Source organism: Tursiops truncatus, chromosome 21, assembly GCF_011762595.2.
Source record: "Tursiops truncatus isolate mTurTru1 chromosome 21, mTurTru1.mat.Y, whole genome shotgun sequence".
Classification (NCBI taxonomy): Eukaryota; Metazoa; Chordata; class Mammalia; order Artiodactyla; family Delphinidae; genus Tursiops; species Tursiops truncatus.
Window position 1 is genome coordinate 757498 of NC_047054.1, and position 25880 is coordinate 783377.

Consider the following 25880-nt stretch of genomic DNA (forward strand, 5'->3'; position numbering starts at 1 on the left):
TTGGGTATCAAATTTTAAATATCTGTGTGAAAAGAGTTCTGCCAACTTTAAAACATTATTTAAATGTCAGTGATTACTTTACCAAATAATTGCAACAGCTGCCTTTAGAACTTGTGATTCTAGAAGAATATTCACTTTCAAACCAAAGGATATCCTATGTATTCGTTTATGTAATACTGCTACTGATAATGAACACTTCATGAGTGTTAATTATGTGTCAGGCGTGATTCTAATGTCTTTACCGGAGTCGTTTAGCCTCACTACAAACCTATGAGATTAAGCACTATTATTATCTCCACTTCAAAGACAATGACATTGAACCACAGAGAGTAGGTAATTTGCCCGAAGTCATAAGGCAGTACCTGGTAGAGCCATAATTCAAGAAGGTAGTTTCGTTCTGGAGCCCACACTCTTAACCACTCTGCTAGACTGCCTCCTAACTGTGTCATTTATACAATCCTCCGTCGTATAAACATCATCTATTACAGGCTGACTGGAAACCATGCCCTCTGCCAAGCACCGTGTCCTCTGTGTATGAAAACACTGGTCTGACAGTACGTGGACAGAGAGAATATTTATGCTCTACCTCTCAGGAGCCCTAACTCATCCACTAAAATACCTAGATTCTTCAAGGCACAGTTAGGTTTGATCAAATAAGTCATTCACCAGGCAACACGAAATGGTTGAAGCTACCAGACAGCGCTTCACTAATTGTTGGACGGTGGGTCATTTCAGCTGTGTACACAGATCCCTACTCCCAGAGCTACTGAGGCACCACCACAGTGTTCCATGAGCACCACGTGCCCCTACAGCGTAAGACTTGCAGAAGCACGTCTGGCTTTATTTGGGAGATGATGCAGGACCTTTCAAATGCACTGGCTTTTCCTACACTGCCCTCAAGAAGACAAACTGGGCAAACAATCATTTATGGTGGACATATTGCTCTAGCATCGCCTGTCCTCAATCCAGGAGAAAAACTGACAACGCAGCCATCAGCTTTCCTGTGCTGTCAGTGTCTCTTTGGCAGAGGATAAAAGTAGGCAGGACGTCTTTAAGTTATTTCCAGACATCTTAAATAGTCCATGGGCCTCTTCTGTGCAAGCACGCTGAGGGATTTTTGTCTTGATTTTAGAATTATGCAGGGGAGTAATGAAAAGAATGGCATAAAAGAAACAGAGTATGAAATATTTCTGTTTTCACTAGCATGTAGACTTTTTGTGGTTTGCAAATATTTACATTTATATTTACATCTACATTTATATTTATATTTGGCAGACCAGAGACCTGAGGTGATAAAGATAAATGAGAAACGTGCCCAAAATGGGAGCATCAGTAACTCAACACAGCACCAAGGCCTGGCCAGCTGCAAACGACACTCTTAAAAAAAACTGTAGGTTGTGAGGAGTCACTAATAAAATTAATTTCTAACATGGTAAAAAGATAAGACATGCAGGATCATGTTATCTGCCTTAACATGCACTTCCTGAAACACTGTCATGTGCCAGGTTCTTCCTGGACAAATGGACTTCTCACACCTTGCAAACCCACAGAATAGATTGCAAGTTCATTAAACTGCTTGCTGTCTTTCAAGAGGTTTTTTCCCCCTACTTACAGATAGTGTGTAACAAATTAAATATCCAACTGAAATAATGAAAATGTCAATACTTGTAATAAAAGTTTTTCAAAAAAAGAAATTAAAAATTGAAAATGAGTGGAATAAAAATGTTTTTCCTTTTTTTCCCCCTCCCTTTAGACATTCTTTCAATTAGAAAGGAGACCAAACTTAAATTATAGCTACCAATTAATTTTTCTGCTCTCTGGCACGTGAAATAAGCGTCTTTCATTAAATCGGATATTAAAGCTCATTGGTTATACAAGGAACCTCCAGATTAATAGACTAGAGTTCTCCAGTTTCAATTATTTTCTCTACTTCCTAATATCGGTTCAACTGCCCCCCTTTCCCTGGTGGGGCTTAATCTCTCACTCCTATTGTCCCTAAGTATTTAACTGACTCTTTCCACTACTGTGGGTCACTCAGTTAATCTGATCTTGAGGGTACAACCTCCTTGTTAAAATATGCGTGTGTGTGTGTGTGTGTGTGTGTGTGTGTGTGTGTGTGTGCATGTGTGTGAATTAGTAGTTAAGAAGGGCTTTCTTAAGATAAAACCAGCAGCAGCAGGAAAAAAAACCAAAACAAAACAACACAAAAACAGTGCCAGCTAGGAAATGAAAGTGGGCAATTATCCAGAGCTTTTGTTTTGCAGCCATATACACTCACATGTTTCCAGAATCCCAAACGAATAAGGAGAGAAAATAAGGAATCAGTCCTGACTTCATACTGTGTATAAATTAAATTCCTAATAGATGATCTATAAGTTTGCTTTTGTTTACATGAACCTATTATTTTAGGAAGCAATTCTTAGTCTTACAGATACTACCCCTAGTATCAAAATTCATTTAATGGATAAAAAGAAATTTCCTGAGACAACAAAGATGGGGTGTCAAGTTAAACTAGATGCCTAGACCATAATCTTTGAGTGTTCATCTTAATTTCTGGGAAAAACACATTCTTAGTAATCAATTTGCATAAAGCCGGCTTTTTGAATGATGGTTTATGATTTACGAAAAAGTCACTCTATTCTTAATGTTATACATTATAACATAGTCTTAATTAAAAGAATAGCAATTTTTTCTGTTTGGTACCACCAAAGAAGTAATCCAAAAGTGCACATTTTTAAGGTATGTTAAAAATCTTATCAGTACTCCAAATACAGCTGAGGAGAGCTTAACATAGGAGAGGAATTGGCCTAATATTCATCCACACATTATTTTTAAACCTCCTATAGATATTCCACTTGTGGTCGCCTTCCTTTCACTGTTGAATCTGTGTAACAAGCTGTATATAAGATTTTTCTGCATTTCGCATACTCCAGGTCTCCACTGTGTCCTTGAGTGCACAGGCAAATGGTACTCGTTTCCTCCTAATCAGGCACAAAGGCTCTCGTCCAAACTTCATTCTTCAGCGTCTTTCCGTATTCTCTGTCAATCTTCCTATTTTGAAACCGTTGGTCACACCAGCCAATGTCTATGCACACGGCCTTGACACTTTTCCAAACTCCATAAATGTGACTTCCATTCCCAGGACTGGCTCCTGATCATTTTATTGCTCCCGTATGGAAGATTTTGCTAAACTGTAGTTCTTAGACCCTCCCTCTTCCATCTCTTTCCAGAGACACACTTATTCTCAGGGTTTAACTAAGACCTATTTTGAAAGGCGTTATCACCAAACATTCTGACGTATCGTCCCTAAACTCTTGTCGTGAATCCTCAAATCCTATCGGATTTTCACGGAGCCACTGTCACCTTCCATGTGGGAGAGCAGGAGCCAGCTTGGTCCTGACACCGCAGTGCTGTTTCTTAGGTGCTGAACCCTCACGTCCCAGTGCATCATAAACATTTGTTGACTAAACGAGTATTTTAAAAACCGCTTGCCATTTTCCACTCTCACTTGACAAAACCACGAGAGTTAGAGAGTCAGATTGGAAACAGAAGCGGCCTTGATTCTCATGACCCAGGAAGAAACTGTAAGAGTCTTCTCTGGATTCTTCTTTTCATTCCTATTCACGTGGTCACAAAGTCTAGCCAACCCTCTGTGCTTATTCACATTGGTTCGCGGAACTGAATTTTAAAATTGCTGCACACCAGGAACACCCATTTCATGACACCACAGGAAGGCTTCTCTAAGCTCTGGCGTGGTTCATGCAAAATACTCACTGAAACACTCGAGTTATTACTTTGAGTCTGGACTCTGCTGATGTATCTTATTCACAAGGTCTTTACCACCCTGCGTGTTTCTGGACGGCAGTACCCACCAAGGTATTTGCATATGGTAGGGCTCTGCATACAGTAGGACTCACCCAGTAACTCACTGAATTTATGACCAGATAATTTAAAATTTACCCAGTCACTTTATGACTGCGGTTTTTCAGGCTTTTTGGGCGCTCTGATTGACAGCGCCCAAAGTAATCAATAAAAACATTTTGGACACCGGGTTGTTTCCCAATATAAATTAGTATATGGATCATTGATTTATTAAGCGTTATCTTGTGTATTTGGTTCCACAGCCAGAGAACCGAGGAAGTCAAATTTCTGTGAGGTTGGTTTTACCAAACTAAGCATGGATAGTAACTCCACTGAGAAACCGCCTCAAGCAGCAATCCAGCTTCATCTTTTGTTAAATCTCTCCCACTCGGCACCTGATTATATAGCATTTTGTATTGCTAACCCTTTTTAAAATTTTTATTTATTTATTTATTTATTTTTGGCTACGTTGGGTCTTCGTTTCTGCGCGAGGGCTTTCTCCAGTTGCGGAGAGCGGGGGCCACTCTTCATCGCGGTGCGCGGGCCTCTCACTGTCGCGGCCTCTCTTGTTGCGGAGCACAGGCTCCGAACGCGCAGGCTCAGCGGCCATGGCTCACGGGCCCAGCCGCTCCACGGCATATGGGATCCTCCCAGACCAGGGCTCGAACCCGTGTCCCCTGCATCGGAAGGCGGACTCTCAACCACTGCGCCACCAGGGAAGCCCTGTATTGCTAACCTTAATGGGCATGTCTTGTCTCACGTTGAAGACCGTCCACTGATTGGAGGGGTGCCCTCTTAGCATTCTTTCCATCCCCCCTCAGTTCTATGCCATGTTCCTACTAGGTCTGCCTTAAATACTTCTTGTACAAAGACTCAGCATTAATGCCACAAGAACATGTGTTCATAGAAATTCAACATAAAAAAATATAAAATCAAATTTCAGAAAACTGAAGTGATATCTATGTAAAACATGTGTACCTCACAACGGACATTTTGCAAAGGTCTGAATAAATATTTATAATGGTGTGCTGTAAAAGCCGATTTAGATGTCTCCGTTAATATTTTTAATTATGTCTGTTCATGAATATTTTACTTCAAATCACTTCTTTCTCCTTGCCAAATGGAAATGATCATAAGACCCCTTTTGAAGTCAAAACAGACCCTTTACTAATAAAGTAGAAGAGGAAAAAATACTATCGAAGAAATAAAAAATTTCTTTTCCATACACTTGTAGTAAACCTAAGTTCTGCCTATAAAAATCAGTTAGTAAGCTATGAAAATTCATTTAAAACTATTTAATAGCCTTGTGATACCAACTCACCCACTTTTACTAAGATGGCGCTCTTCACAGTACACACTATTTATTGAACTTTTCATTTTTAACCTAAACATTTTCAAGTCAGACAGATAAATGATGAGACACATGATCTTTGATGTGGAAAACACACTCAGTACTGAACTGTGTTGTGGATTACAACAGATTTCTCTGGGTCATAAATTTTAAGTTTAAAGTAACAATAAATTTGCGGAAAGTAAAAAGGCTTTTAAACATCATTTAAAAAATGGACATGAGACAGTACTTGGATCCTATACAAAAAAATAGTGTTCCTATTAGAGAAAGCGATTGAAGAAAGTAGGAAGATGGCAAAAGTAAATATACTGGCCCCCAATTTAGTCTTTGACACAGAGAGACTAATTAAATATAATACTATCTAAGTAACTCAGGGAGACATTACATTTTTAAATTTATTAAACTTACTACTTTAAAAAGTTTGTGAAGATTTATTTAAATAGTGCATTTTCGCACAATTGTTTTGTCCGCTGAAAACTACTTTGTATCCTGTTGAAAGTAGGCAATACTTACATGTAAAATTTGGGAACACTTGTCAGAGCTCAATAAATTAAAGGTAATTTTCAAGCTTATTAATAAAATTTCCTTGGTTTGTAAAGACTGACGATCATAATACTATAGTTTTTACATGAATAACATTAAATTCTGTCATGCAAAATTACAGATAACACATTTTAAAAAGTAAGAAACATCAAAAGTCCCACTAGATTGCTTTACGTTTAATAAGAAAAAACTCACTTTAAAATGTTTTCTGTACTAGCTCAGCAGGACACATGTACATCATCACTGAAATTTTACGTTGTCACTTAACATTTTCCATAATTCGTCTAATGAAATTAGCTAATGTGTTTTTATCATTGCTATTTCTGTTATAAATCTTAGAGATTTTTATTTTTCTTAACTTGGAAAAAGATCAAAATGCTTGCAGATTTCAGATTGCTATTAGATGTAATAATTATACACTAAACTAATTACCACTAAACCAAAACCTGACTTACAACGTATTAAATTTTATTACATCAACACAGAGCATAGATTTTCAATTTAACACAGGGTGCAACTATAAACACGAGTCCATCATTCTGCATATTTATTTCAAGTAAAACATCTAGGTCAGATTTATAAAGTTTGAACTTGGCAGGGTTTGTAGACTAACTTGTCAGTTTCACAAATCTACTAATTTGCCGACTTCTAAGAACAGAGAAAGGGGCTACTTGCAAAGTGAACGTAATGCATCATTGCCAAATAATTCCCATCGTAGCCAAATGCATATTGTGAAAAGGTTGCTACGCAACGGGAAAAATCAGGGAACGCCAAAAAGAAATACTTCCCATCGTAGCCAAATGCGTATTGTGAAAAGGTTACTACGTAACGGGAAAAATCAGGAAACGCCCAAAAGAAATAATTCCCATCGCAGCTAAATGCATATTGTATGAAGATTACTACGTAACGGGAAGAATCAGGGAATGCCAAAAAGAAATAATTTATTTTAAGTTCGGCCATGCATTTTATTTGTAACTTCACTTTTTCTGAGATTACTGACATACACCACTGCTGAGTCTTGGTTTCTTTTCAGTAACATGGAAATAAGAAAAACATGCATGATATCTAGAGGAATGCAAGTAGCATGAAATGCAGACTCTTTAGCTGAGATGAAAGTACCCATTTGTTTACTGTTTAAGGAACCAATGCAGATTAAAGTGCAACATCAACTGTAATCCAGTATTCATCTCAAAATAGTGGACACGGAATCTCCATTCATTTTTTCAAGAAACTACATTTAAATTTGTCACTCACAACAATTGGAAAGTATAAGAGATTCACTTGATAAACTTTAATTTTATAAAAAAGAAATGTTTACTTTCTACCAGATGGTAAGATTAAATTACATAAACACTGTCAGCAAGTTGAATCCTCAGATGTATTCATCCCCGCCACAGAAGCTTCAAAACCTGTCTATAATTTTGTAACTGATGTTTAGAAACAGCTGTAGCTGGCATAGCTACATCTTATATACGTCAGCTTTAAAGGATTAAATATTTTTAACCCCCAACGGAGAGGTCTTTTGCTGCTAACAAGCCTGGAGTAAATTACACCGGAAGAGATTATTTCATTAGAGTTATCTCACACCAGATATTTGGTAAACAAAATGGTCCAGAATCATAAGTGTTTCATAATTACTGGAAATTCCGTTTGATTTGGGCAAAAGAAAGATTTTAAAGGTACAGCACTTTCTGATAATAAATGTAAGATAAAATCTTCTCTAAAGACACTCACATATATCTTCATTAATATTTTAGATGGTAGTAAATTATACATTTTTTTCTTCATAAGAATTCAGTTTGTCTCAAGAGACTTTTTTTTTTTCCTGGTTTAGATTTGCACTTCAGTTTTTGGTAGAGTCAGTGTATCTTCTAGTAAGGGTTTAAAATGAGCTTTACAATAAATGTTTAAAACCGATGGTAGAATCGGCAGGGTCTACTGAAATGCTACACTGCGAATTTTGTATTCAGTTAATCTACCTGAGGGAACACAATTAACCAACCTAACTAGCTAGACTTCAGGCTTCAACCACTTGATTTATGAATTAATCTAATCTAATTAATTTTCAAGAAGCATTGATTAATGGCAGTCAAGTGTACAGATTTTTGGAGATGAAATCCATCAACACGAATGTGTATATATATATATTTATATATATATAAACATGTGTATATATGTGCATACTTATACATATACTATATATAGTATATATATATTTGTATATACACAGCATGTATATATACATATGTACATATATACACACATTTATATATTTTGTATATTATATATATAAACATACACATACATATTTTCTCCCATATAATTCTCATTTTTAAACCTTAATCACTGTGGACTAGGTGAATAATTTTTAAGCCTGTGAATACAAATGTTCTAAAAAATTAGACAAATATAATAAATAATTATACATAGTGTGTTCTTTTTGCAGAACATATAATAAACGAAAACTGGTCCACACAAATGAAAAGGTAAAATAGGATGACTGATTGAGGCACTAGAAGAGATACCAGCTTAGAGAAGAAAATTCAACACAATTCAACACAAATTCCCCGAATTATAAATTACACATATAATTTGTGTTACATTTAAAGCTACATTCTAAACTTGTACGTACAGCATACTGCCTTTATGAAGATGACTTTTTTTTGCGGGGGGGGGGGGCAGGGCGGTGGTTAATCACAACAATACACTCACAGCAGAGACTTTTACAAATACTGAAAGAGAACAGTAAGATGATGAGGTGGTTACTTTCATGTGCAGCTTCTGAATCTAGTCTCTTTCATTTATAATTATATATAACTCACCTAGCTCTGAGAAGTATAAAGCATGATGGAAATTCAAGCTTGTGCTTTTTACTAAAAATCATTATAATATTATCCAAATTTAATGCAGTGACTGATAGCCTATATCATAAAACAAGTGTAGCTCTACAAGGGAAGTAATAAGTCATTTCTTTGAAAGATACACGTAAGCACAAGAGTTCTTTTGTCCTCCGCGTGTCACTCCCATTCTTTATCAAATTCTACCGCTGTGATATACTTCCTGGATCTAATTATACATTTAGACTGTGAATTGGCATACTCAATAGAGTGAGGCGAGCTATGTAACAGAGAAATGAAGTTAAGCTCTTATTTTACACAAGACAAACTATTTATTTCAACTTTCTCTTATTCATTCAACTTTCTCCTAATTATGTGAAATTTATACTCCTAAGCATAATTGGATGAAACAAACTTTTTGTAGTTTTCAAGAGGAAAGAAGGCATCCTTTCTGATAAATGTCTTCATTTTGTACTACAAGATGTCTCTCTGTATCCTCTCATGCTTTCTGATTTTATTTTTATAAGTGTGAGAACAGTGAAAATGCCAGCCATTGTAGTCAGTCAGCTGGAGCCCCAGCAAAGATTACACAGTGAGATGTTATCTTGGTGGTTTCACATAAATACTGAACTTGAAGTCCACTGGCTCCTTGGGATCCACAGCTAAGCACAGAGAGCGCACCCAAACCCACATTTGATTAGCTCCATTTTATAGATAACTCATTTTAATAATCCCATTTTAAAATCCAACACAGAATGTCATACACCAAACCAACTCAGTTCTAAACATAACTTGCTTCTCTCTACCTTTATGACGTTCTAAGTCTTAAAGGAACTAGAATTTAGCAATTACAATAAATAATGATACCTGTGTAAACACTGGGATTTTTTTTTTTTTTTAAAGGGCAGCAGGAATTGGGTTAGAAATAAATTTCAAAGTCCATCATAAAACTACTGAAAATATTACTTCCATACTCTGGGCACTTTCGCTAACTGTTTTGTGGTTTGGGGGGTGAATTGCCACAGATTCCCCTGGAAGCTGCAAAATGACGGCAAAATCGGCTCCAGGGATGATGCCCCTAAAACGGCTGTTTCGAGATTCATCCGTGCTGAATGGCTGCGACTCTTGAGGTCTCTTCCCTCTGCCTTGGGTTCCAACATTAACGCCGAAGCCCAAAAGAACGACTTTAGAAAAAGGTGCTGCGACGTTATCTGCCTTTTTTAGTTTCCCGTGGAAAGTTGCAGCTGAGCCTGAAGAAAGTATGTTTTAAAAACCTGCTATTTTATTATGCCTGTGGGAGAACACCCTTGCAAAACAGTGGCGTTAAATATGGGATCTTTACTAAGGGGTCAGCGGAGCTACCGGGTTAATGACTGTATGCATACGTATCAGAATCTGCCTTTCCACCTGCCCCTGCCTCACCCACAAAGGATGAGTGAGAGAGGACTCAGCCTGCTTTCAGGTTTCTCTTCAATTTGCTGCACACTACAAGCACCGAATAGAGTAGGGCAGCTGTATGAATGTTTCCAAAAGCTCTCAGAGATCCTGCTGGAAAGCTGGTGTCCTAAGCACTACAGGAAGACATCTGCTCAGCCTGCGCCTCCAAGCTGAACACGGAACACGTGTGTCTGGGCCTCATTTGACCACGCGACTCAGAGCAGCTCAGCAGAGGGTCAGGAATCAGATGGAACAGGTAAGAAAATTTGCTAGTACATCCGGCCACAAAGGCAGCCACAATCACAGATCAGTTTATAAAGACTGACCTTGCTTATGAATCCCAAGTCTTTGCAAAGTGACAGGTGAACGTGGCTCAAATAAAACGAAATTATAAAGTAACTTCTCCGGCATCAGAAGCTTCCTAAATATAAGGCATAATCTCGGCTCTGAAGGATGTTACAACGTAGGAAGGGAAATCCTAAAATAAATAGTAAGTCTTGACCATTTAATTGCTCCACTACATTTACCAAGTCCTAAGAAAAAGTGAGAGATGCATGTTTCCCTGAAGGAGACGGTGTTTGAGATGAGGCTTAAAGATTGATTAGATTTAAATCAGTGGTTTCTCAATCCTGACTGTGCTTTAGAGACACCTGGGAAACTCTTTAAACTTACTGATTATGACCATGTCCTAACTCCAGAGATTCTGATTAATCAGTCTGGGGTGAAATCCCGGTGCTGTTTTTTTGTGAGAACTCCCTAGGTGATTCTAAGGTGTAGTTATGGTTGAAAAGTACTGAATAAACAGAAAGTAGATGGGAATGTTCCATTTTCCAAAATGAGGAAGAATAAAAATTGTAAAAAAAACAGGCTCCCCCTTAAGATGGTTAAAAATCTTTTGGGGGGAAAAGAGTACAGAGACTCCAGCACTAGCAGTGTGAAGTCAGGTTTTAGAATCCTGAGTCTTTCATTCGTTTATCATTTAACCAATAGGTGTTCACCAAGGACTATGTATAAAGTGCTATATCATGTTATTGGTAAAAAAAAGGGAAGCAATACTAGCAAGGTCCCCGGCTTTATGGGCTTCACAATGAAGTGGAAAAGAAAGACATAATAAGGGGGTTTGTGTTATGTGCTGTTTTAAACAAGGGATGATAGCATCCTTTCTGCATACTTAAAAGATCCCTCCGGCTGTGATGTGCAGAGAAAGATGGACGGGGATCCAGACTGATGGCAATGAACCAGTCAGGAAGCCCCTGAAGGGCTCCCACGCAGATGCCACAGGACCTCGGATTAGCATGGCAGCGGTGGGGACAAAAGAGGCATACGGTTTCATGAGATATTTAGCAAGTCAAGTAAAAATAAACTAGACACTGCGATGAACTGGATATAGGGAGTGGAGGGAAGGAAATGGCCAAGGATTGGTCAAGGTTTCTGGCTTGATAACTAGGTGGACAGTCCTGTCATTCCCTGAGTTCGGGGCCAATGGGAGAGGCTGAGGTTTTCAGGGAAAGACCCCACGGTCAGATCCCATGTTAGTTCTAGAAGCATCTGAGACACCCAAGAGCTTATGCCAGACGGTTCCTTCCGTGTGCCCAGCACGACCGTAGGGAGGACGTGTGGGCCCAGCACTACCCCAGTTTATGCTCTTTGCGCTGGTATCTTACCATTCCCTCTGCCCACTTTCGCTCTCAAGTTAGCCATGCTTGGATGACAAATTATAAGGCCCCCCTAGATACCTAGATCCTCGGCTGGGAGCCGTTCTGAGTGGAATCTTTGTGAACTGTCTACTCGTGGGTGAGCACCGAAACCACGGAGGCAATGATGTCATGGCGGTGGGAAGAGCGGACACAATGCGACAGTAGGCGTAAGGGCTAGTTTCCGAGGAGCTCCAGCATCCGCAGGCCAAGAGAAGAGGCCAAGACACGAATGCCGCAGAGGAGTAGCTAAGACGCAGAAGAGGTGTGAGGAGGTGTCACAGGGCAAAGGGAAGCCAGCCCTTCACGGAGGATGCAGCTGAGGTCAAGTTCAAGGACGCCTAAGAAGTAGGCGTGGCTATAGCTACGTATTCATCCCAGCCTTGCTTTTGTCCCGTTTAAAAATAAGACGCTTCCCCTCTATGACCTTTACATTCCTTCCTATAGTTAGAACCCTTTCATTCTAAAAAACTGAAAGTGCAGAATGAGGTAAATGATAAATAGTTCTACAAATACTATACTACGGGAGCAGAGGGAGATGAACCATGAATTCTGCTGAGAGCCAAGGAACAAGTTCACAGAGAATATTTAACCGGTACCTACAGGAGGGGGAAGGCTTGCCCTGTGCTTGAGGAAATGGTAAGTTGGTCTGTGCGCAGCACACTGCACCAGAGACCCACTGGGAGGCAGGGTCAGCAGAGTCCTGCAGACCGTGAAGAATACACCCCGAGGACCACACTGAGAAGTCTGCGCTTCACCCGACAGATGAAGAGGGGCCACTGTGAGTTCACGGGAGTGACATGCTCAGATCAGGAGACTAGGAAGAACACTCTCTGCAGGCAATCCAGGAAAATGGGTCGGAGCCAGGAGAGACTGGTGGCAGGAAGCCCAGTTAGAGGACATCTGCCGTCATCAAGATGAGGGATGGTGAGGGCCAATGAGGAGGAAAAGGGGTGGTGGCTTCAGACCCCAGAGAAGGGAGGACGCGCAGGACCTGATGACGGACTGGACATGGGGGGCGAAGAGTCCGGAAGACGGTTCTCACGCTTCTGCACGTGTACCCGAGAGGGTGAGTGTGCACACACTGCAGGGGAGCTTGGTCCTCAAGCCCGAGACCGGAAATACTGTCTTAAAAATGATGACGTTGGGGCTTCCCTGGTGGCGCAGTGGTTGAGAGTCCGCCTGCCGATGCGGGGGACCACGGGTTCGTGCCCCGGTCCGGGAAGATCCCACATGCCGCGCAGAGGCTGGGCCCGTGAGCCACGGCCGCTGAGCCTGCGCGTTCGGAGCCTGTGCTCCGCAACGGGAGAGGCCACAACAGTGAGAGGCCCGCGTACCGCAGGAAAAAAAAAAAAAAAAAAAAAATGATGGAGTTGAGGTGCCGTGGAACTAACCCCACCCTCCATGCTCCTCCCTTCCCTGTGTTCCTATGGCTCATAGAGCTTGTGTTACCTCTTCCTTCCGACTGAACACCGCTCTACGCTGTTAGTACTACTGTCTAATTATGACGCGTTCCTTTGGGACTCCTAAGATGTACCACTTCCGTATTTTTGCGCCCCTTTCTCACAGAGCCTAAACCAATGCTGGACTCATAACAGATGCTTAATAAATGATAACTTGATGAAGACACTGGAGCTGGAAAAGGACACAAGGCTACCTTCCACTGGAGCCAACTAACATTTCACAGACAACTGTTTACAATTTTCTCATCAGCAAACATTAAGCAATCCGATGGGCTAATAGGTTAGTGAATATGTTTTGTGCCATATAGTTTTTAAAGAAACAAACATACAATATATCCAAATGCTAAGTAATTCTGTTAGTGAAATAGAAACATATGGTTACTGTGTTCAAGGTCGTTTCGTAATTATTTCTACTTAATATATCAATATATTTTAAATATACGTGATAAATTTGGGCACCAAATTTCCACGAAAAATCTCCTGGAATATTTAAAATACTGTGATTTAAATAGTATGTACTTAGGTCATTCCAACGATAATGTGAAAAAAGGGATCAGACATTTTCATTTAAAAAAATGAACCAGAATGTACTTAAAATGCTGACCCTGTTAAGACAGGTTTTTGTTTTTTGTTTTTTTCCATAAAATATCCTAGTTGTCTGCCATCATTAGGGGATGTGCCTTTGGGTAAATTTTAAAGATGAATCTTACATTCCTTGAAATAGCAAACATCTTTTCACCTGTTTCGTATAAATATTTGTAAAATGTGTCACACCCATTGCCCCCTTTTCTTCTCTAAATGATGCTGGACCCTCACCATGAGTGCTGGCTGCTCTCATCGGCACTGTGTATGTCGCCCCCAGGGTAAGACGTGGCATGCTGTCACTTTTCTGGGTATCCACAGGCCAAACCCCTCTCCTTAAACGTACCACTTCTCGTCGGTAACTTGTCACATCAGAGAATCAACGCCATTAAGAGTTATTCATGAATTCAAAGCAGGATTCTAGGGAACAGCCCAAGTAAAGAGAGGCAGCCCCATGACTGCTTTTTCGTTATTCTTACTTCATTCAGAGCTAATGATGCAGCAGTGTGGCCGCTGGAGAAGCATGTCGCCCTCTCCTGAGACACACACACGCTCACACCTGTTATTTATGGCTAACGACATACCTGATGCTACGTGAGCCCTCTCCGTGCTTTGTCTCACTTCATCCTCACAACCAGCCTGCACGTGGTATGTTATTAGCAAGTCAGCTTTATGAAGCTTAAAGTAACCGAGAGGCACAGTTGGGACTTGAATTTTGGTCTCCAAATCTGACTTCAAAACCTACACGAAGCCATCCTAGAGAGCACGATGTTCCCTCTAAGATGCTACCAACAACCACTCCAGTAACTGAACTCACCACCACCCAGCATGGAGAGCGTGCAGGGCACCTGCCAGGCGCCTGCTGACGACACTGCCATCAGCCCTTAGCACCAACCTGTAGCTCAGATGAGGACACGAAGCTCAGGGATGGGGGGGCTGGATCCAGGGTCACACAGCAAATGAATGACAGACGCAGGACCCAAGTGACCTCTCTGGTGCCAGAGCCCAACTCAGAAACCACAAAACAATGAAAACCACTGAGAGCCCCTGGAATCTCAGGTGTCCTCTTTACTCAGTGAAGGCCATGGGTAAGACCTAATCCAATACGTCACGTTTAACTTTGGATTTTCCTTTTCTATAGAAGTTAGCATCTGGATTCAGACAATATTCAAATTCAATGTAAAAGGAAAAAAAAAAACTACATTAGCCATAGCTCGCTCCTGGACTTTCCCTCCAAAGTGTAGGTGTGTTCAGAGTGTTGAGACCTAGTCTCGACTATTCAGTCCCTGATGGGAAGAGGACAGACTTAGGAGAGAGGGCTGTGATGTGGCCCTTGAAAGGGCCAAAGCCTAGAGACGCCTGTCACTTAGCCCTCTGCCGCCTTGGCACGAAGAACGCTCCCAGGGGGCTTGCTGGCAGCCCGGGTTTCTGTTTTACAGCAGGAGAAAGTGTACTGCAAACTGAAAACATTTTCTTCTCCAAAATGGGGAGAAGAGGATGACATTTAAGACAATCCACAATCTGGCCCGAAGCGCTCTCTCCACGCTCATGACAGATTTCTCTATGGGCTGATCCTCTGCGCACTCGTGGCCTCCCCAAATACACATGCAAAGCTCTGCCTCTACACCACAGGTTGCAAAACGGTGGCCCAACTGTCCAGCCCAGCCGGCAGTCATGTTGTGTTTTATCTGTGTGTTTTGTGGGTTTTTTCATTTCTTTCTTTTTTGTTTTAATGAGCCAACATTCAAAAATCTAGAGATTGCATATAATTCACATGCTGGCATTTCGTGAAAAATCTCACCACCTGGCAACACTGTTTCGCCTCCACATGGCAGGGACGAGTCTAGAGGCGCGACGGGGTGTCCCCTTTCGGACGAAGCCCGTGCCCTGCAGTGCAGAGTCCGTCACCCCGTGCGTCTCTGACTCTTGAGGCTGTGTCAATACCATTTATTATCAAACTTGCTCCATTGCTTTTCTCATACTGAGGAAACATTTCTCTGTCCCTGTGTCTCTTTCGAAAGTGGGAAAAGTGAAAGACAAAGAGAACTACATACTTTGAAGGGATACGAGAGAGCATGTATTGGTGGAGACGTGAAAAGGTAATACGCAAATAACCAGGTCAATTTCTTTCACCTAGGGTACCTGCCGGCGCTGCGGTCACCTGTTCGTGAATTCATTCCGGTTTGTCCTGGATCTCTCTGTTGCTATTCCGGTTCCCACTCCTGAAGTCCCCTGACCTCTGTACGTCAACTCCTGTCTTTTTCCAGAGATCTACAGGCTACAGCCGTGTTTACTGTTCTCATCTCAATGCTGACACCTCCTTGCTGGCACTATACATTTAACATGAATCACAGGTAATCTGAGAATAACAGAATCGTGCACTTTCAGGACTCGAGGGGTCCTGGATGATGCTGACCTGAGTTTACAGGCCACAAGCCTTTGGAGAAAGGAGCTACTCGCCAGTGAGGACACTTGACGCTGATGTGGAGTGAGGGGAGATTTCAATGCTGTATCAATTATTTACTGATGGCTTCCTCAGGGCGGGCACTGTGCTCCAAGCTGCGGCTGTGCTGAGCCCAAGAGAGGGGATGATCTCCTCCTTCCCGGGGTGGGTGTGGGCAAGTGCGCAACAGTCTGCCACGTTATTACACAGGGAAGGAGGCAGATGGTCAACCTCTGTTGTTCCCAGGTCACTGGCTTCCAAAGCCCCCTCTTCGGGGGCGTCAATGGCCATGCGCACGTGGGCTGGGGAAGGAGAAGGCGGGCGTTCTGAGCCACTCGTCTGTCTAGTCCTTTCATCACTTGTGAGCCCCCCGGCACTCCCACTGTTTGTTAGCAACGGGACATTGGAAAGGGCCTCCCCGGGTCCCTTCCAGTGTCCCACAGAGTTTCAAGCACCGTTGAGGTCCCTATGATGTTTCCAATGCTAGAAACTCTAGTTTGGGTACTCCCTTCAGTTGTCTGGCATTTAAAGATTCATGGGCTATTAGCATCCAATCTGACCGAAGTAGTAATCCTTCCATCACTTCCTTTGGCTTTCTTAACAACCTTAATGACTGTCGGTTTTCTTTTATGTCGTGTTCAACTAGAAGTGAAAACTTCCTGTGGGTCTGAGATTGTGTCTTTTGTCCTTTAATCTTCCCCAGAGCACAATCACTTGGACACAGAGCAACGGCAAAACACATGGGGTTTGATGTAAATGAACTGGGAGTGGGAACATGCCTGTGTGAATCAGGTGCGCACACTAAAAGTAGAGAGACATTCATAGCAAGGCGGAGCGTTTGCCATTCATATAGTCTCGTGATTTTATAGGCATGACTGCAGTGGCTCATTATTTCTAATATATTAAATATAAAAGGGGAGATTTTTAAAGTTTTGAGTGGTAAACAGAACACTTCTTCCCCTGAACAACTCGCAACAGCTCCCCTGAAAGTAAACTAAATATGAAACTAAGCATTGCTTGTATTTTGGCCTTACGGTTTGAATACCTTTTCCCACATTCAGGACCCTTACATGAAAAGAAGCAGAAGAAGGATGTACTACTTATGGTGTCTGTCTTCTCTAAAAGAAGCCTGATTTACCAACCCCTCGGCCTGCCCTACTGGTACTCCACAGAATTTTCACCAGGCAACAGATATTCTCTATAATCTCAAGCAAGAAGGAAACAAAAATAATTGTGTTTATAGGCAACATCTTTGTGGATACTGAACTCAATAATTTCCTACACTTTTCTAATCCCAGAAGGTACCTTTACGTATTCCTAGAGATCAGGCAGTCCTACTGTGCACAGAGACTGGAGAAAATTCTGATATTATAAAAGAGATTACAAATAAAGACAGGCTGTCCTCAAAAGGGGATAAATTTAACATGACTTAAGGCTATAGATAGCTAGAGTTTCCAGTTTTGTTCTATAAATAATATTAATGCAAGCAAATATGTTGAATTTTCTCCAAAAAGCACTCTCTCTAATTTCCACGGGGTTAAATCATTGTACATTTGTTAAGTGCCCATGTGACATCAATCATTCTCCAACTTGGCACATCAAAATAAATGCAAGAGGCTGATCAATTTCTCTCTACAATGTCGTATTTTAATGGGTTTTTAAAAAGTGAAAAAAGCTATCTTGTTTAAATTGTGACCATCACTTTAGAAAAATGACCCATGGAAATGCATAACCACTCGATTCAGTGGTGCTTAACTCCATAAAAATGTACTTGTTCTGAAGAAATTATTAAATTTTCAGTGATTTTTATTGCTCAGTATCAGTGCAGCCTAAAGTTCTGTTGTGTTTTAATCCTTGCAAGTCTTCCTAATAACCACTGACATAATGATTTGAAAACAAACAGAATCAACCATGGACCTACACACAGCACAGTCTCTCTCCTCCAACTTTCTTTTATCCACAGTTATAGGAACTTAGGTGCACAAAACACATGTATTTGTAATCATATTGGCAAAAAAAAAAAAAAAAAGAATCCTCAAACAGCTGTGGAGACAGCAAAGATTAGAATCTGATACTGGCTTAGAATAATGAAGAAAGGGATTGTCAGGGTTCGGCTACAGAGCTGATGAAAGATAGAAAGAAAACCTGCTCTTCAAAATCCTTAATCTGTACTACTTTATACGCAAAATACTCTAAGAATTAGAAATGGTAAACGCGATGACTCTTTTGAAACCAGGCTATTATTTCAAAAATGTATTAAACCTGTATCTCACTGATAATAAACTGCAAATTCGTACAATATTTACATAAAATATTCTAAGGTCTTATTTAAATTCTTCTTCCCTAAAAATCTTAGAAAGTAACTGAAACTTGGTTACCTCTTGCTAGTTTCTAGGTGGCGTTTATTTTTTAACATCATATTTATGCCAATTATAAAAGTCTAGAATCCTCTACAAAGGACTGAATTATCAACTGTCATATTAAAGTGATCATAAAGGATAATTTTTAAAGTAGTTTCCTTATAAATACTTTCAATTTAATGTTTAAAAATGGAAAACATTTTTAGAGTCATATATCTTTCAGAACGGATATATATATTTATTTTTACGTAAAATCTTAAGAGGATAATAAGTCAGCACAGGAATATGAACATTATAAAGTCATCTTTGACGTTTGTAAAGTATGTTTCAATGAATAAGTATAGAAAAACCAGAATTATTTTAACTGTTAAAAAAAGTACCTACTTCCTCACTTTGCAATTTTTATAGTAAGCTTTGCTACTGTTTTTAAACTTTTAGAAGCTAGAAGTGTCAGAAATAAGAACCCATTTATTAAGGTAAATTAATTGTCCTAATAAACTGTACTTCTTTGGGTGGCATCACTGGTGTTTTACAATGAAAATGTCTTAATTGACCAATATTTGATATTTGATTCTTGAACGGATGAACTGGTCTTCTATTTGATTGACATTGACTAAGTAAAAACTGATATGAATATAAATACAATTAATTGTCCCACCTGACCACTCAATTTAATGTATTTTTTGACCAAAAAAGGTCTCCTTTGAACATGACACCCTTCTCTCACAATTGTATTTAGAATTGTTCATTCTGAATGGGAATATAATAAAATAACAGAATAACCCTTTTAAAAAAAATCCCTGACAAAAACATGCTCACTTTTCCATACACAGAGAAAACTAACTAACCTTCATAATATGTGATGGTTTCATTTTCACATGCTTTTCTTTCTTCCTCAAGTTGCTCTCACTATTATTACTAGCACAGAGAAAGCTTACGAAGAACTTCAATCCCGCCACAGATGCGCAAACTTCACTGAGGCAAAAGCCACTTAAAGGACTGAGAACCTGGCAATAATTAGTTCACTGATCATCTGATGTAAGGAAAAAGCATCCTTCAAAACTTTTATCTTGCATCAAATTATGAACCTCTGGATTTTAGGAGCTGAATCTATTAATGCCTAAAATATATATTTAGACTACAGTGCTACATAAATATTAGATCTAGGAAAGGAATCAATTAACTTTTTAAAGGAAGTGAAATGATGGCCAGGCTAGTCTAGTGCTATCTGATAAAACCGCTGTGTAACAGATTCCGGGATCACAGAATCAGGGGAGGACGTATAATCCTTCATCAAAGAGTGACAACTTGTCCACAGAGCCCCCTCTTCCTGATGGGATATTCTTTTAAAAGTAATAACGAGGACTTAAAAACTATGTAACACTCTTCCACCAAAATTAGCCATTAATACCAATGAATCTTAATCCTAAAAGAACCAAAACCTCACCCAGAAAGCACTGAGATCCCTTCCTTTGGAAAAGAAAAAGCATAATGTGCACTAAAAATTTACATCTATTCCTAAATGAAATGCTTAGATTCCAGGCTTAAAATTAAATGATAAGACATACCCCAGAAGGAATGACTTTTTCTAAAAAAGGCAAAAACAAAATAATAATAATAATAAAACAGTCCCTCCAAGGCTTACACTAATAACAATCTTCAAGATTGAGAACCACTAATACTTGGCTTTTTTTCAACATTTAAAATTTCCACACTGAATTATAGCCTTTTATTTTTTAACATCTTTATTGGAGTATAATTGCTTTACGGTGGTGTGTTAGCTTCTGCTGTATAACAAAGTGAATCAGCTATACGAATACATATATCCACATATCCCCTCCCTCTTGCGTCTCCCTCCCTCCCTCCCTATCCCACCCCTCTAGGTGGTCACAAAGCACCGAGCTGCTCTCCCTGTGCTATGCGGCTGCTTCCCACTAGCTATCTATTTTACGTTTGGTAGTGTATATATGTCCCTGCCACTCTCTCACTTTGTCCCAGAAGAGAGAATATAGCCTTTTCAAAGCTCAAGTGGTAACTACACAACCAATCCGTATACCTTAAACGTGATAAACAGATACATTTAAGATGTGATACGTTAATGATCTGTGTTAACTCACATTATCATTTGCTGATAGCTATATATAAAATTCACAACCTTGGCGTGTTACAATTCCTATCTGAAGCACATGCAGTTTTTAAAAGCTCCTTTCGTCGGATGATGTGAGGAGAATTAATGGCACCTTACAAACGAGCACGCGTCCTCCCCTCCAGCTCCCCCGTTCGTAGAGATACCACACACCTGCGTTGTAGAGCGGAACTGTTTTACTGGAAGGTGCAGATTTTATATAAAACTTCAAGAGAAAGAGATTAGGCTTCTGTTATTGGCTATACTGATTCAAGGTTGATCCAACTTGCTAATATCACAGTTAAATGAAGTGCAAGATTATATGAATTTTACTGAGATGACTTGAAACTAGAATATCAGTAAATGATGTATCTTAAAATATAACATTTATTTTACAAATTCATGCTGGGCAACTTAAGGAAGATAATAGAAATACATCATTCATGTTTCATTTTTGTAACATGTAACTTTTTCGTTATCTGTGTGGACACTGAACACATATGTATTAAGAAATATTCTCCAAGTGTCTCGATTATGTAAAATGGGATATTCGTTAAATCAAAGTATTTTTATGATTTCTAGAGCACCAGATTTATCTAATCGTCTTAATTCCTTTTAGGTTTCTTTAAATACTTAGACTGGAGTTAGTGCATGTTTTGATTACTACTATTTTAAAATCCCTTAATTATAGACTAGAGAGCATAGTACCCATATAAACACAACTCTGAAGCTGTGATTAGTGGAAACATAGATAAAAGATAAAAGCCGTAAGTGGAAAGTTTAAATTTAGGGTTTATTTACACACACACATATTAGTAAAACAATATTTGAATTTGAAAAAATATAAAATGAGGACTTTTTTTGTTTGAGGCTGCAATTTTTTTTTTTTTTTTTTTTTTTGCGGTACGTGGGCCTCTCACTGCTGTGGCCTCTCCCGTTGTGGAGCACAGGCTCCGGACGCGCAGGCTCAGCGGCCACGGCTCACGGGCCCAGCTGCTCCGCGGCATTTGGGATCTTCCCGGACCGGGGCACGAACCCGTGTCCCCTGCATCGGCAGGCGGACTCTCAACCACTGCGCCACCAGGGAAGCCAGAGGCTCCATTTTTAACTACAATTTATTATGCTTCAAATGTTTACAAAAAGAATTTTTTTAATAAATTTAATTTTAAAATTTCATCCTTTGCAATGATATATTTGCCTTGAAAGTAATAACACTATACACATACTACACCACCTAATGTCATACAAATTAAAACAACATAGAAGAAAATTATATCACCATCAAAACACAGGATAGCAAATATTAAAGTATTTTATCTTTCATAAAGTATTGATTCAAAGGCCCTGCTACACATGTAATTTTTAAAATTAGTAACAAAGAAAAAGGATTTTATTGGCAAATCAACATGCCAACACTGTTTACAAAATTTTTATGATGCCAGAGTCTTCTCTTTCAGAGACTGTATTTTCTAGGGACTGTACTAAGGAAGAAGTTTGCTCTATTTGATTTTTTAATCATAGGAAATACAGGACAGGCTATTCTATTAATAGTTGGCAAGAAAAAGTTATGCAAAGACATAAAATGTACTCAAAGTGAGGATTCAACTCTGGTCTGACAGGTGCACCTTACCTGAGTGTCGTAACTTTCATTTTTGTTTAAATTAAAATTTATTTCAAATGTTAAATATGCTAACAGCTTCACAGGAGAAAGACAAGTTGAAAATGAACTCAAAGTAGAAATACAAACTTAGGAATATATCATAGAGGGAAAACGTTCTAACTTGAAGGATAATATCGGGCAAGACGTTCACTTCAAGCTTCACCCCTTCCTGGATCCAAAGTCAGCAACAGCTTAGTAAGGAAACAAACATAGTCTCTTTGTCCTAGAAGATACGGTTACTTTCAAAAGCATTCTAATTCTTTAGGAATGTCTCTTTAAGTATCAGTGAACATGAAAAGGTTTAACATTTTAGTTATTTTGATTATATTGAATTATTCTACAAGTATTATTGATACTATCACAGAATTCAGCGACAACCCTGTAGGAAGAATGCCTTACATCTGTGACAGCCAAGAGACAAAACATGCTTGGCCACATTATAGCTTTTATTCCTTCATGCTATTAGGGTGAGTCACTTTTCTCTATTTAAATTACTAGATTAGTTATTGTTTACAGTATTTTTCCTACCTTTATTATTCTCATTACACGAAATGTAAGAGAAAGGAATTTACAACTTCCAATATTCATTTTTTTGCTTATAAAAATGTAATAACGCTGTTCATGACACTTTTTGCTGTTGTTCTTCAGAGGAAAACTAAAAGTCACAGATTTGTTCTTCTAGAACTACAGGACTGACGACAGCTTTCTTTAGCTGGAAGTTATTATAAATTCTGAAGAAATAAAATTTACATCTGTCTTCTCCTGGTTTTCGTAATTGTTTTAAGTGACAAGCCCTGTGCCAGCTTTTTTTGTTTTTTAAGAGCTATTTGAAAGAACCAATCGCCTGCCAATTTTTCCCACCTCCACGTTGACAAATTCCAAATTCTCTGATAAAAGTATTAGCAGAAATGTTACACTTTAAAAGAGCATTTGGTAGATGGAGGATAAAAAACAAGTATATTTTTCAATAGGTTCACTATGATAACTACCAAAATAAACACATCCCAACATGAACGCAGTTGCAGGTGCTTCCTGCAAACCCATTAAAATACTTCATGCATTTCTTGTTGCGTGAAAAATTAAAAATTAAATGAAAGTCATTTCAGTCTTGTCTTGTGACTCTCTGCAGAACATACCTTCCAGTGTGTGGTCCAAGTCCATGAGCTCTCCTATGATACCTCTCAGTACGGAGGCCAAATGCTGAACATGTAGGTGCTGGACATGCTCCTGAGGAAAGAAGGACCTCTTCTCTGGAAATGCCCCTGTTATCAAAGACACCTCACTCCCTCACACTGATAGGAGGTCCACAATTCTAACCATAAAAGATTCGTCGAGCTTCACTCGAGATGAAATCATCCATTCTAATAAGAGATTAGCTTTTCTTTTTTTTCTTTTTTTTTCCCGCTGGGGGAAGTAGGGACCACAAATTCACATCATCTTACTACTCAGAAATGCTTCAGAACCTGACTGAAGGAAGACAGTCATTACCAAGCCGTTATTTCTGTCTAAACTGTGGCCATCTCAAGAGGAATTATCACAACAATTCTGGCAAGTATAACTGATCATGGACAAAATGACAGAATGACTGAAATATACTGGTTATGAGCCTTATCTTCAAAGATGAGTGACCTTGTAAGTTACCTCCTAAACGAGCCTTTAAAATAATCAGAATGGTTCTTGTAAGTCTCTACATAAAATTTATAAGTTGGTGTTTAGTCCCATATACAAAGGAAGTATACCTATAAAACAGAGCTGTTAATATGTTTCCTTTTCCCCGTCAACAAGAAGAACCATATACAATATTTAGAATTCCTTCGATGAATTTTTTTTAAAAAACCAACAAAGTTCATATTCTCTTGCAGGGATCTAAAACGCACATACTTAAAGTGAAAAAAATTTAGAAGTTAATTTTCTCCTGTACTTACCCAATTAACTTAAATCACCATATATGCCGTTTACAGAATGCTTTTCCTGTCAAATACGTTGCTACACACAGAAAATGCTCAAAGGACTATCACAGCCTAAAAGATATTCATATTCATATTGTCTCCTCTTCCTCTCCCCACTTCTCTCTCTCTCTCTCTCTCTCTCTCCTTTTGGTTTTGAGGCAGAGGCCCAGTAGACCCGGTTATAAAATTATTATTATGAAATAACCTGATAATATGATTATTATTAAGTAGTATGATTCTCTCCCCTGGAAACGCAAGTCACATCATCCCTGCTCCTGCAATACCTGAAAACACCTTATCAACACACAGAATCCCACACTAACTTTCATGTCATGGACCAGGAACTTCCAAGTGTGAATATATGCGCTTATTTTTTCCAAAACACTTCACTTTCAAAAGGGATGTTCCCTGTTCTGCACGCTCCGGGTGAGCCAGAGCACTACAGATGTAGAAAATGACTTTTAAACGGCCACATCTCCATTAAGTGGTTGTTAACTCCTAATCTACAATACAGAACGCAACCACAGTTTGACGATACGATACACTCCATTCTACCCATGCTGCTTATTGCATTAGAACCATCTGCTATTTCACTGAAGCCATGGAACTCAGTTAAGACTGCCACCTATCACGAACTTGTTTGAAAAGTCAGGACTAGCCCTTCCAAGACTGCAAAAGTTACCAACAGGGCAGTAAAAGTCTCACCATTACCATCATCATCATCACCATCATCATCATCGTATGATATCTGAGATGGTTTCAATCCTTCATTTACATGGCTGATGAGTATATTCTATGATACTGACATTAATTTGTACAGTGACTTATTTAAAGTATAAACAGGTTTGAGTAGACGTTCTCTTTTATGAGACTACTTTGTAGCTGTTCTAACTAGCCAGTTATCAGAGTTACTGAATCAAAACCATAAAAAAAATATCAAAATTCTTTCAAATTAATGAGTCCTACAGTAGTTTTGGTATACGAAACATCTGTATATCTTAGAGCGTGTTTCTGCGCTTTGAGGGTTTACATTCTAATGGCTGGCTAAAAAAAGGCTTTGAAAATGGCCACTTAAGTCAACTATTTTAGTATTAAAAACTGTTCTAAATGAATGTTCTTAACTGGAAAAACACTGATTCAATGTAAGTAATCTATGAGTATACAGAGGAAAATGAAAATACAGTAAACATGTTTCCCACCAAGTCTTTTCTTCCTGAAAGCAAAGAACAATGTCACTGTGGAACTTCTCATGTATCTGTAGAGCAGCTCCATCCTTGCTTAAGTATCCTGCACACCAGGCTACATTCGAATACTTATCTGTATTAATCTTAGAGTCTATGCTTTTAATATTTTATTTTACTGAGACGATAAGCACATAGCACAGTAAGCTACACGCCCAAGAAAATCTTAACGTGGTCTTTCAGAAAAGAATAAAAAGCGGATAAAGCTGAAGCCGGCTGGACACAACTAAGAAACAAATGCAAACAGCACCGCAGGGACAGTACCATCTACCATCTCTCCAGGTTTCCAAAGAGGATGAAGAATAACCTCCACATGCACAACCCCTCACTGTCA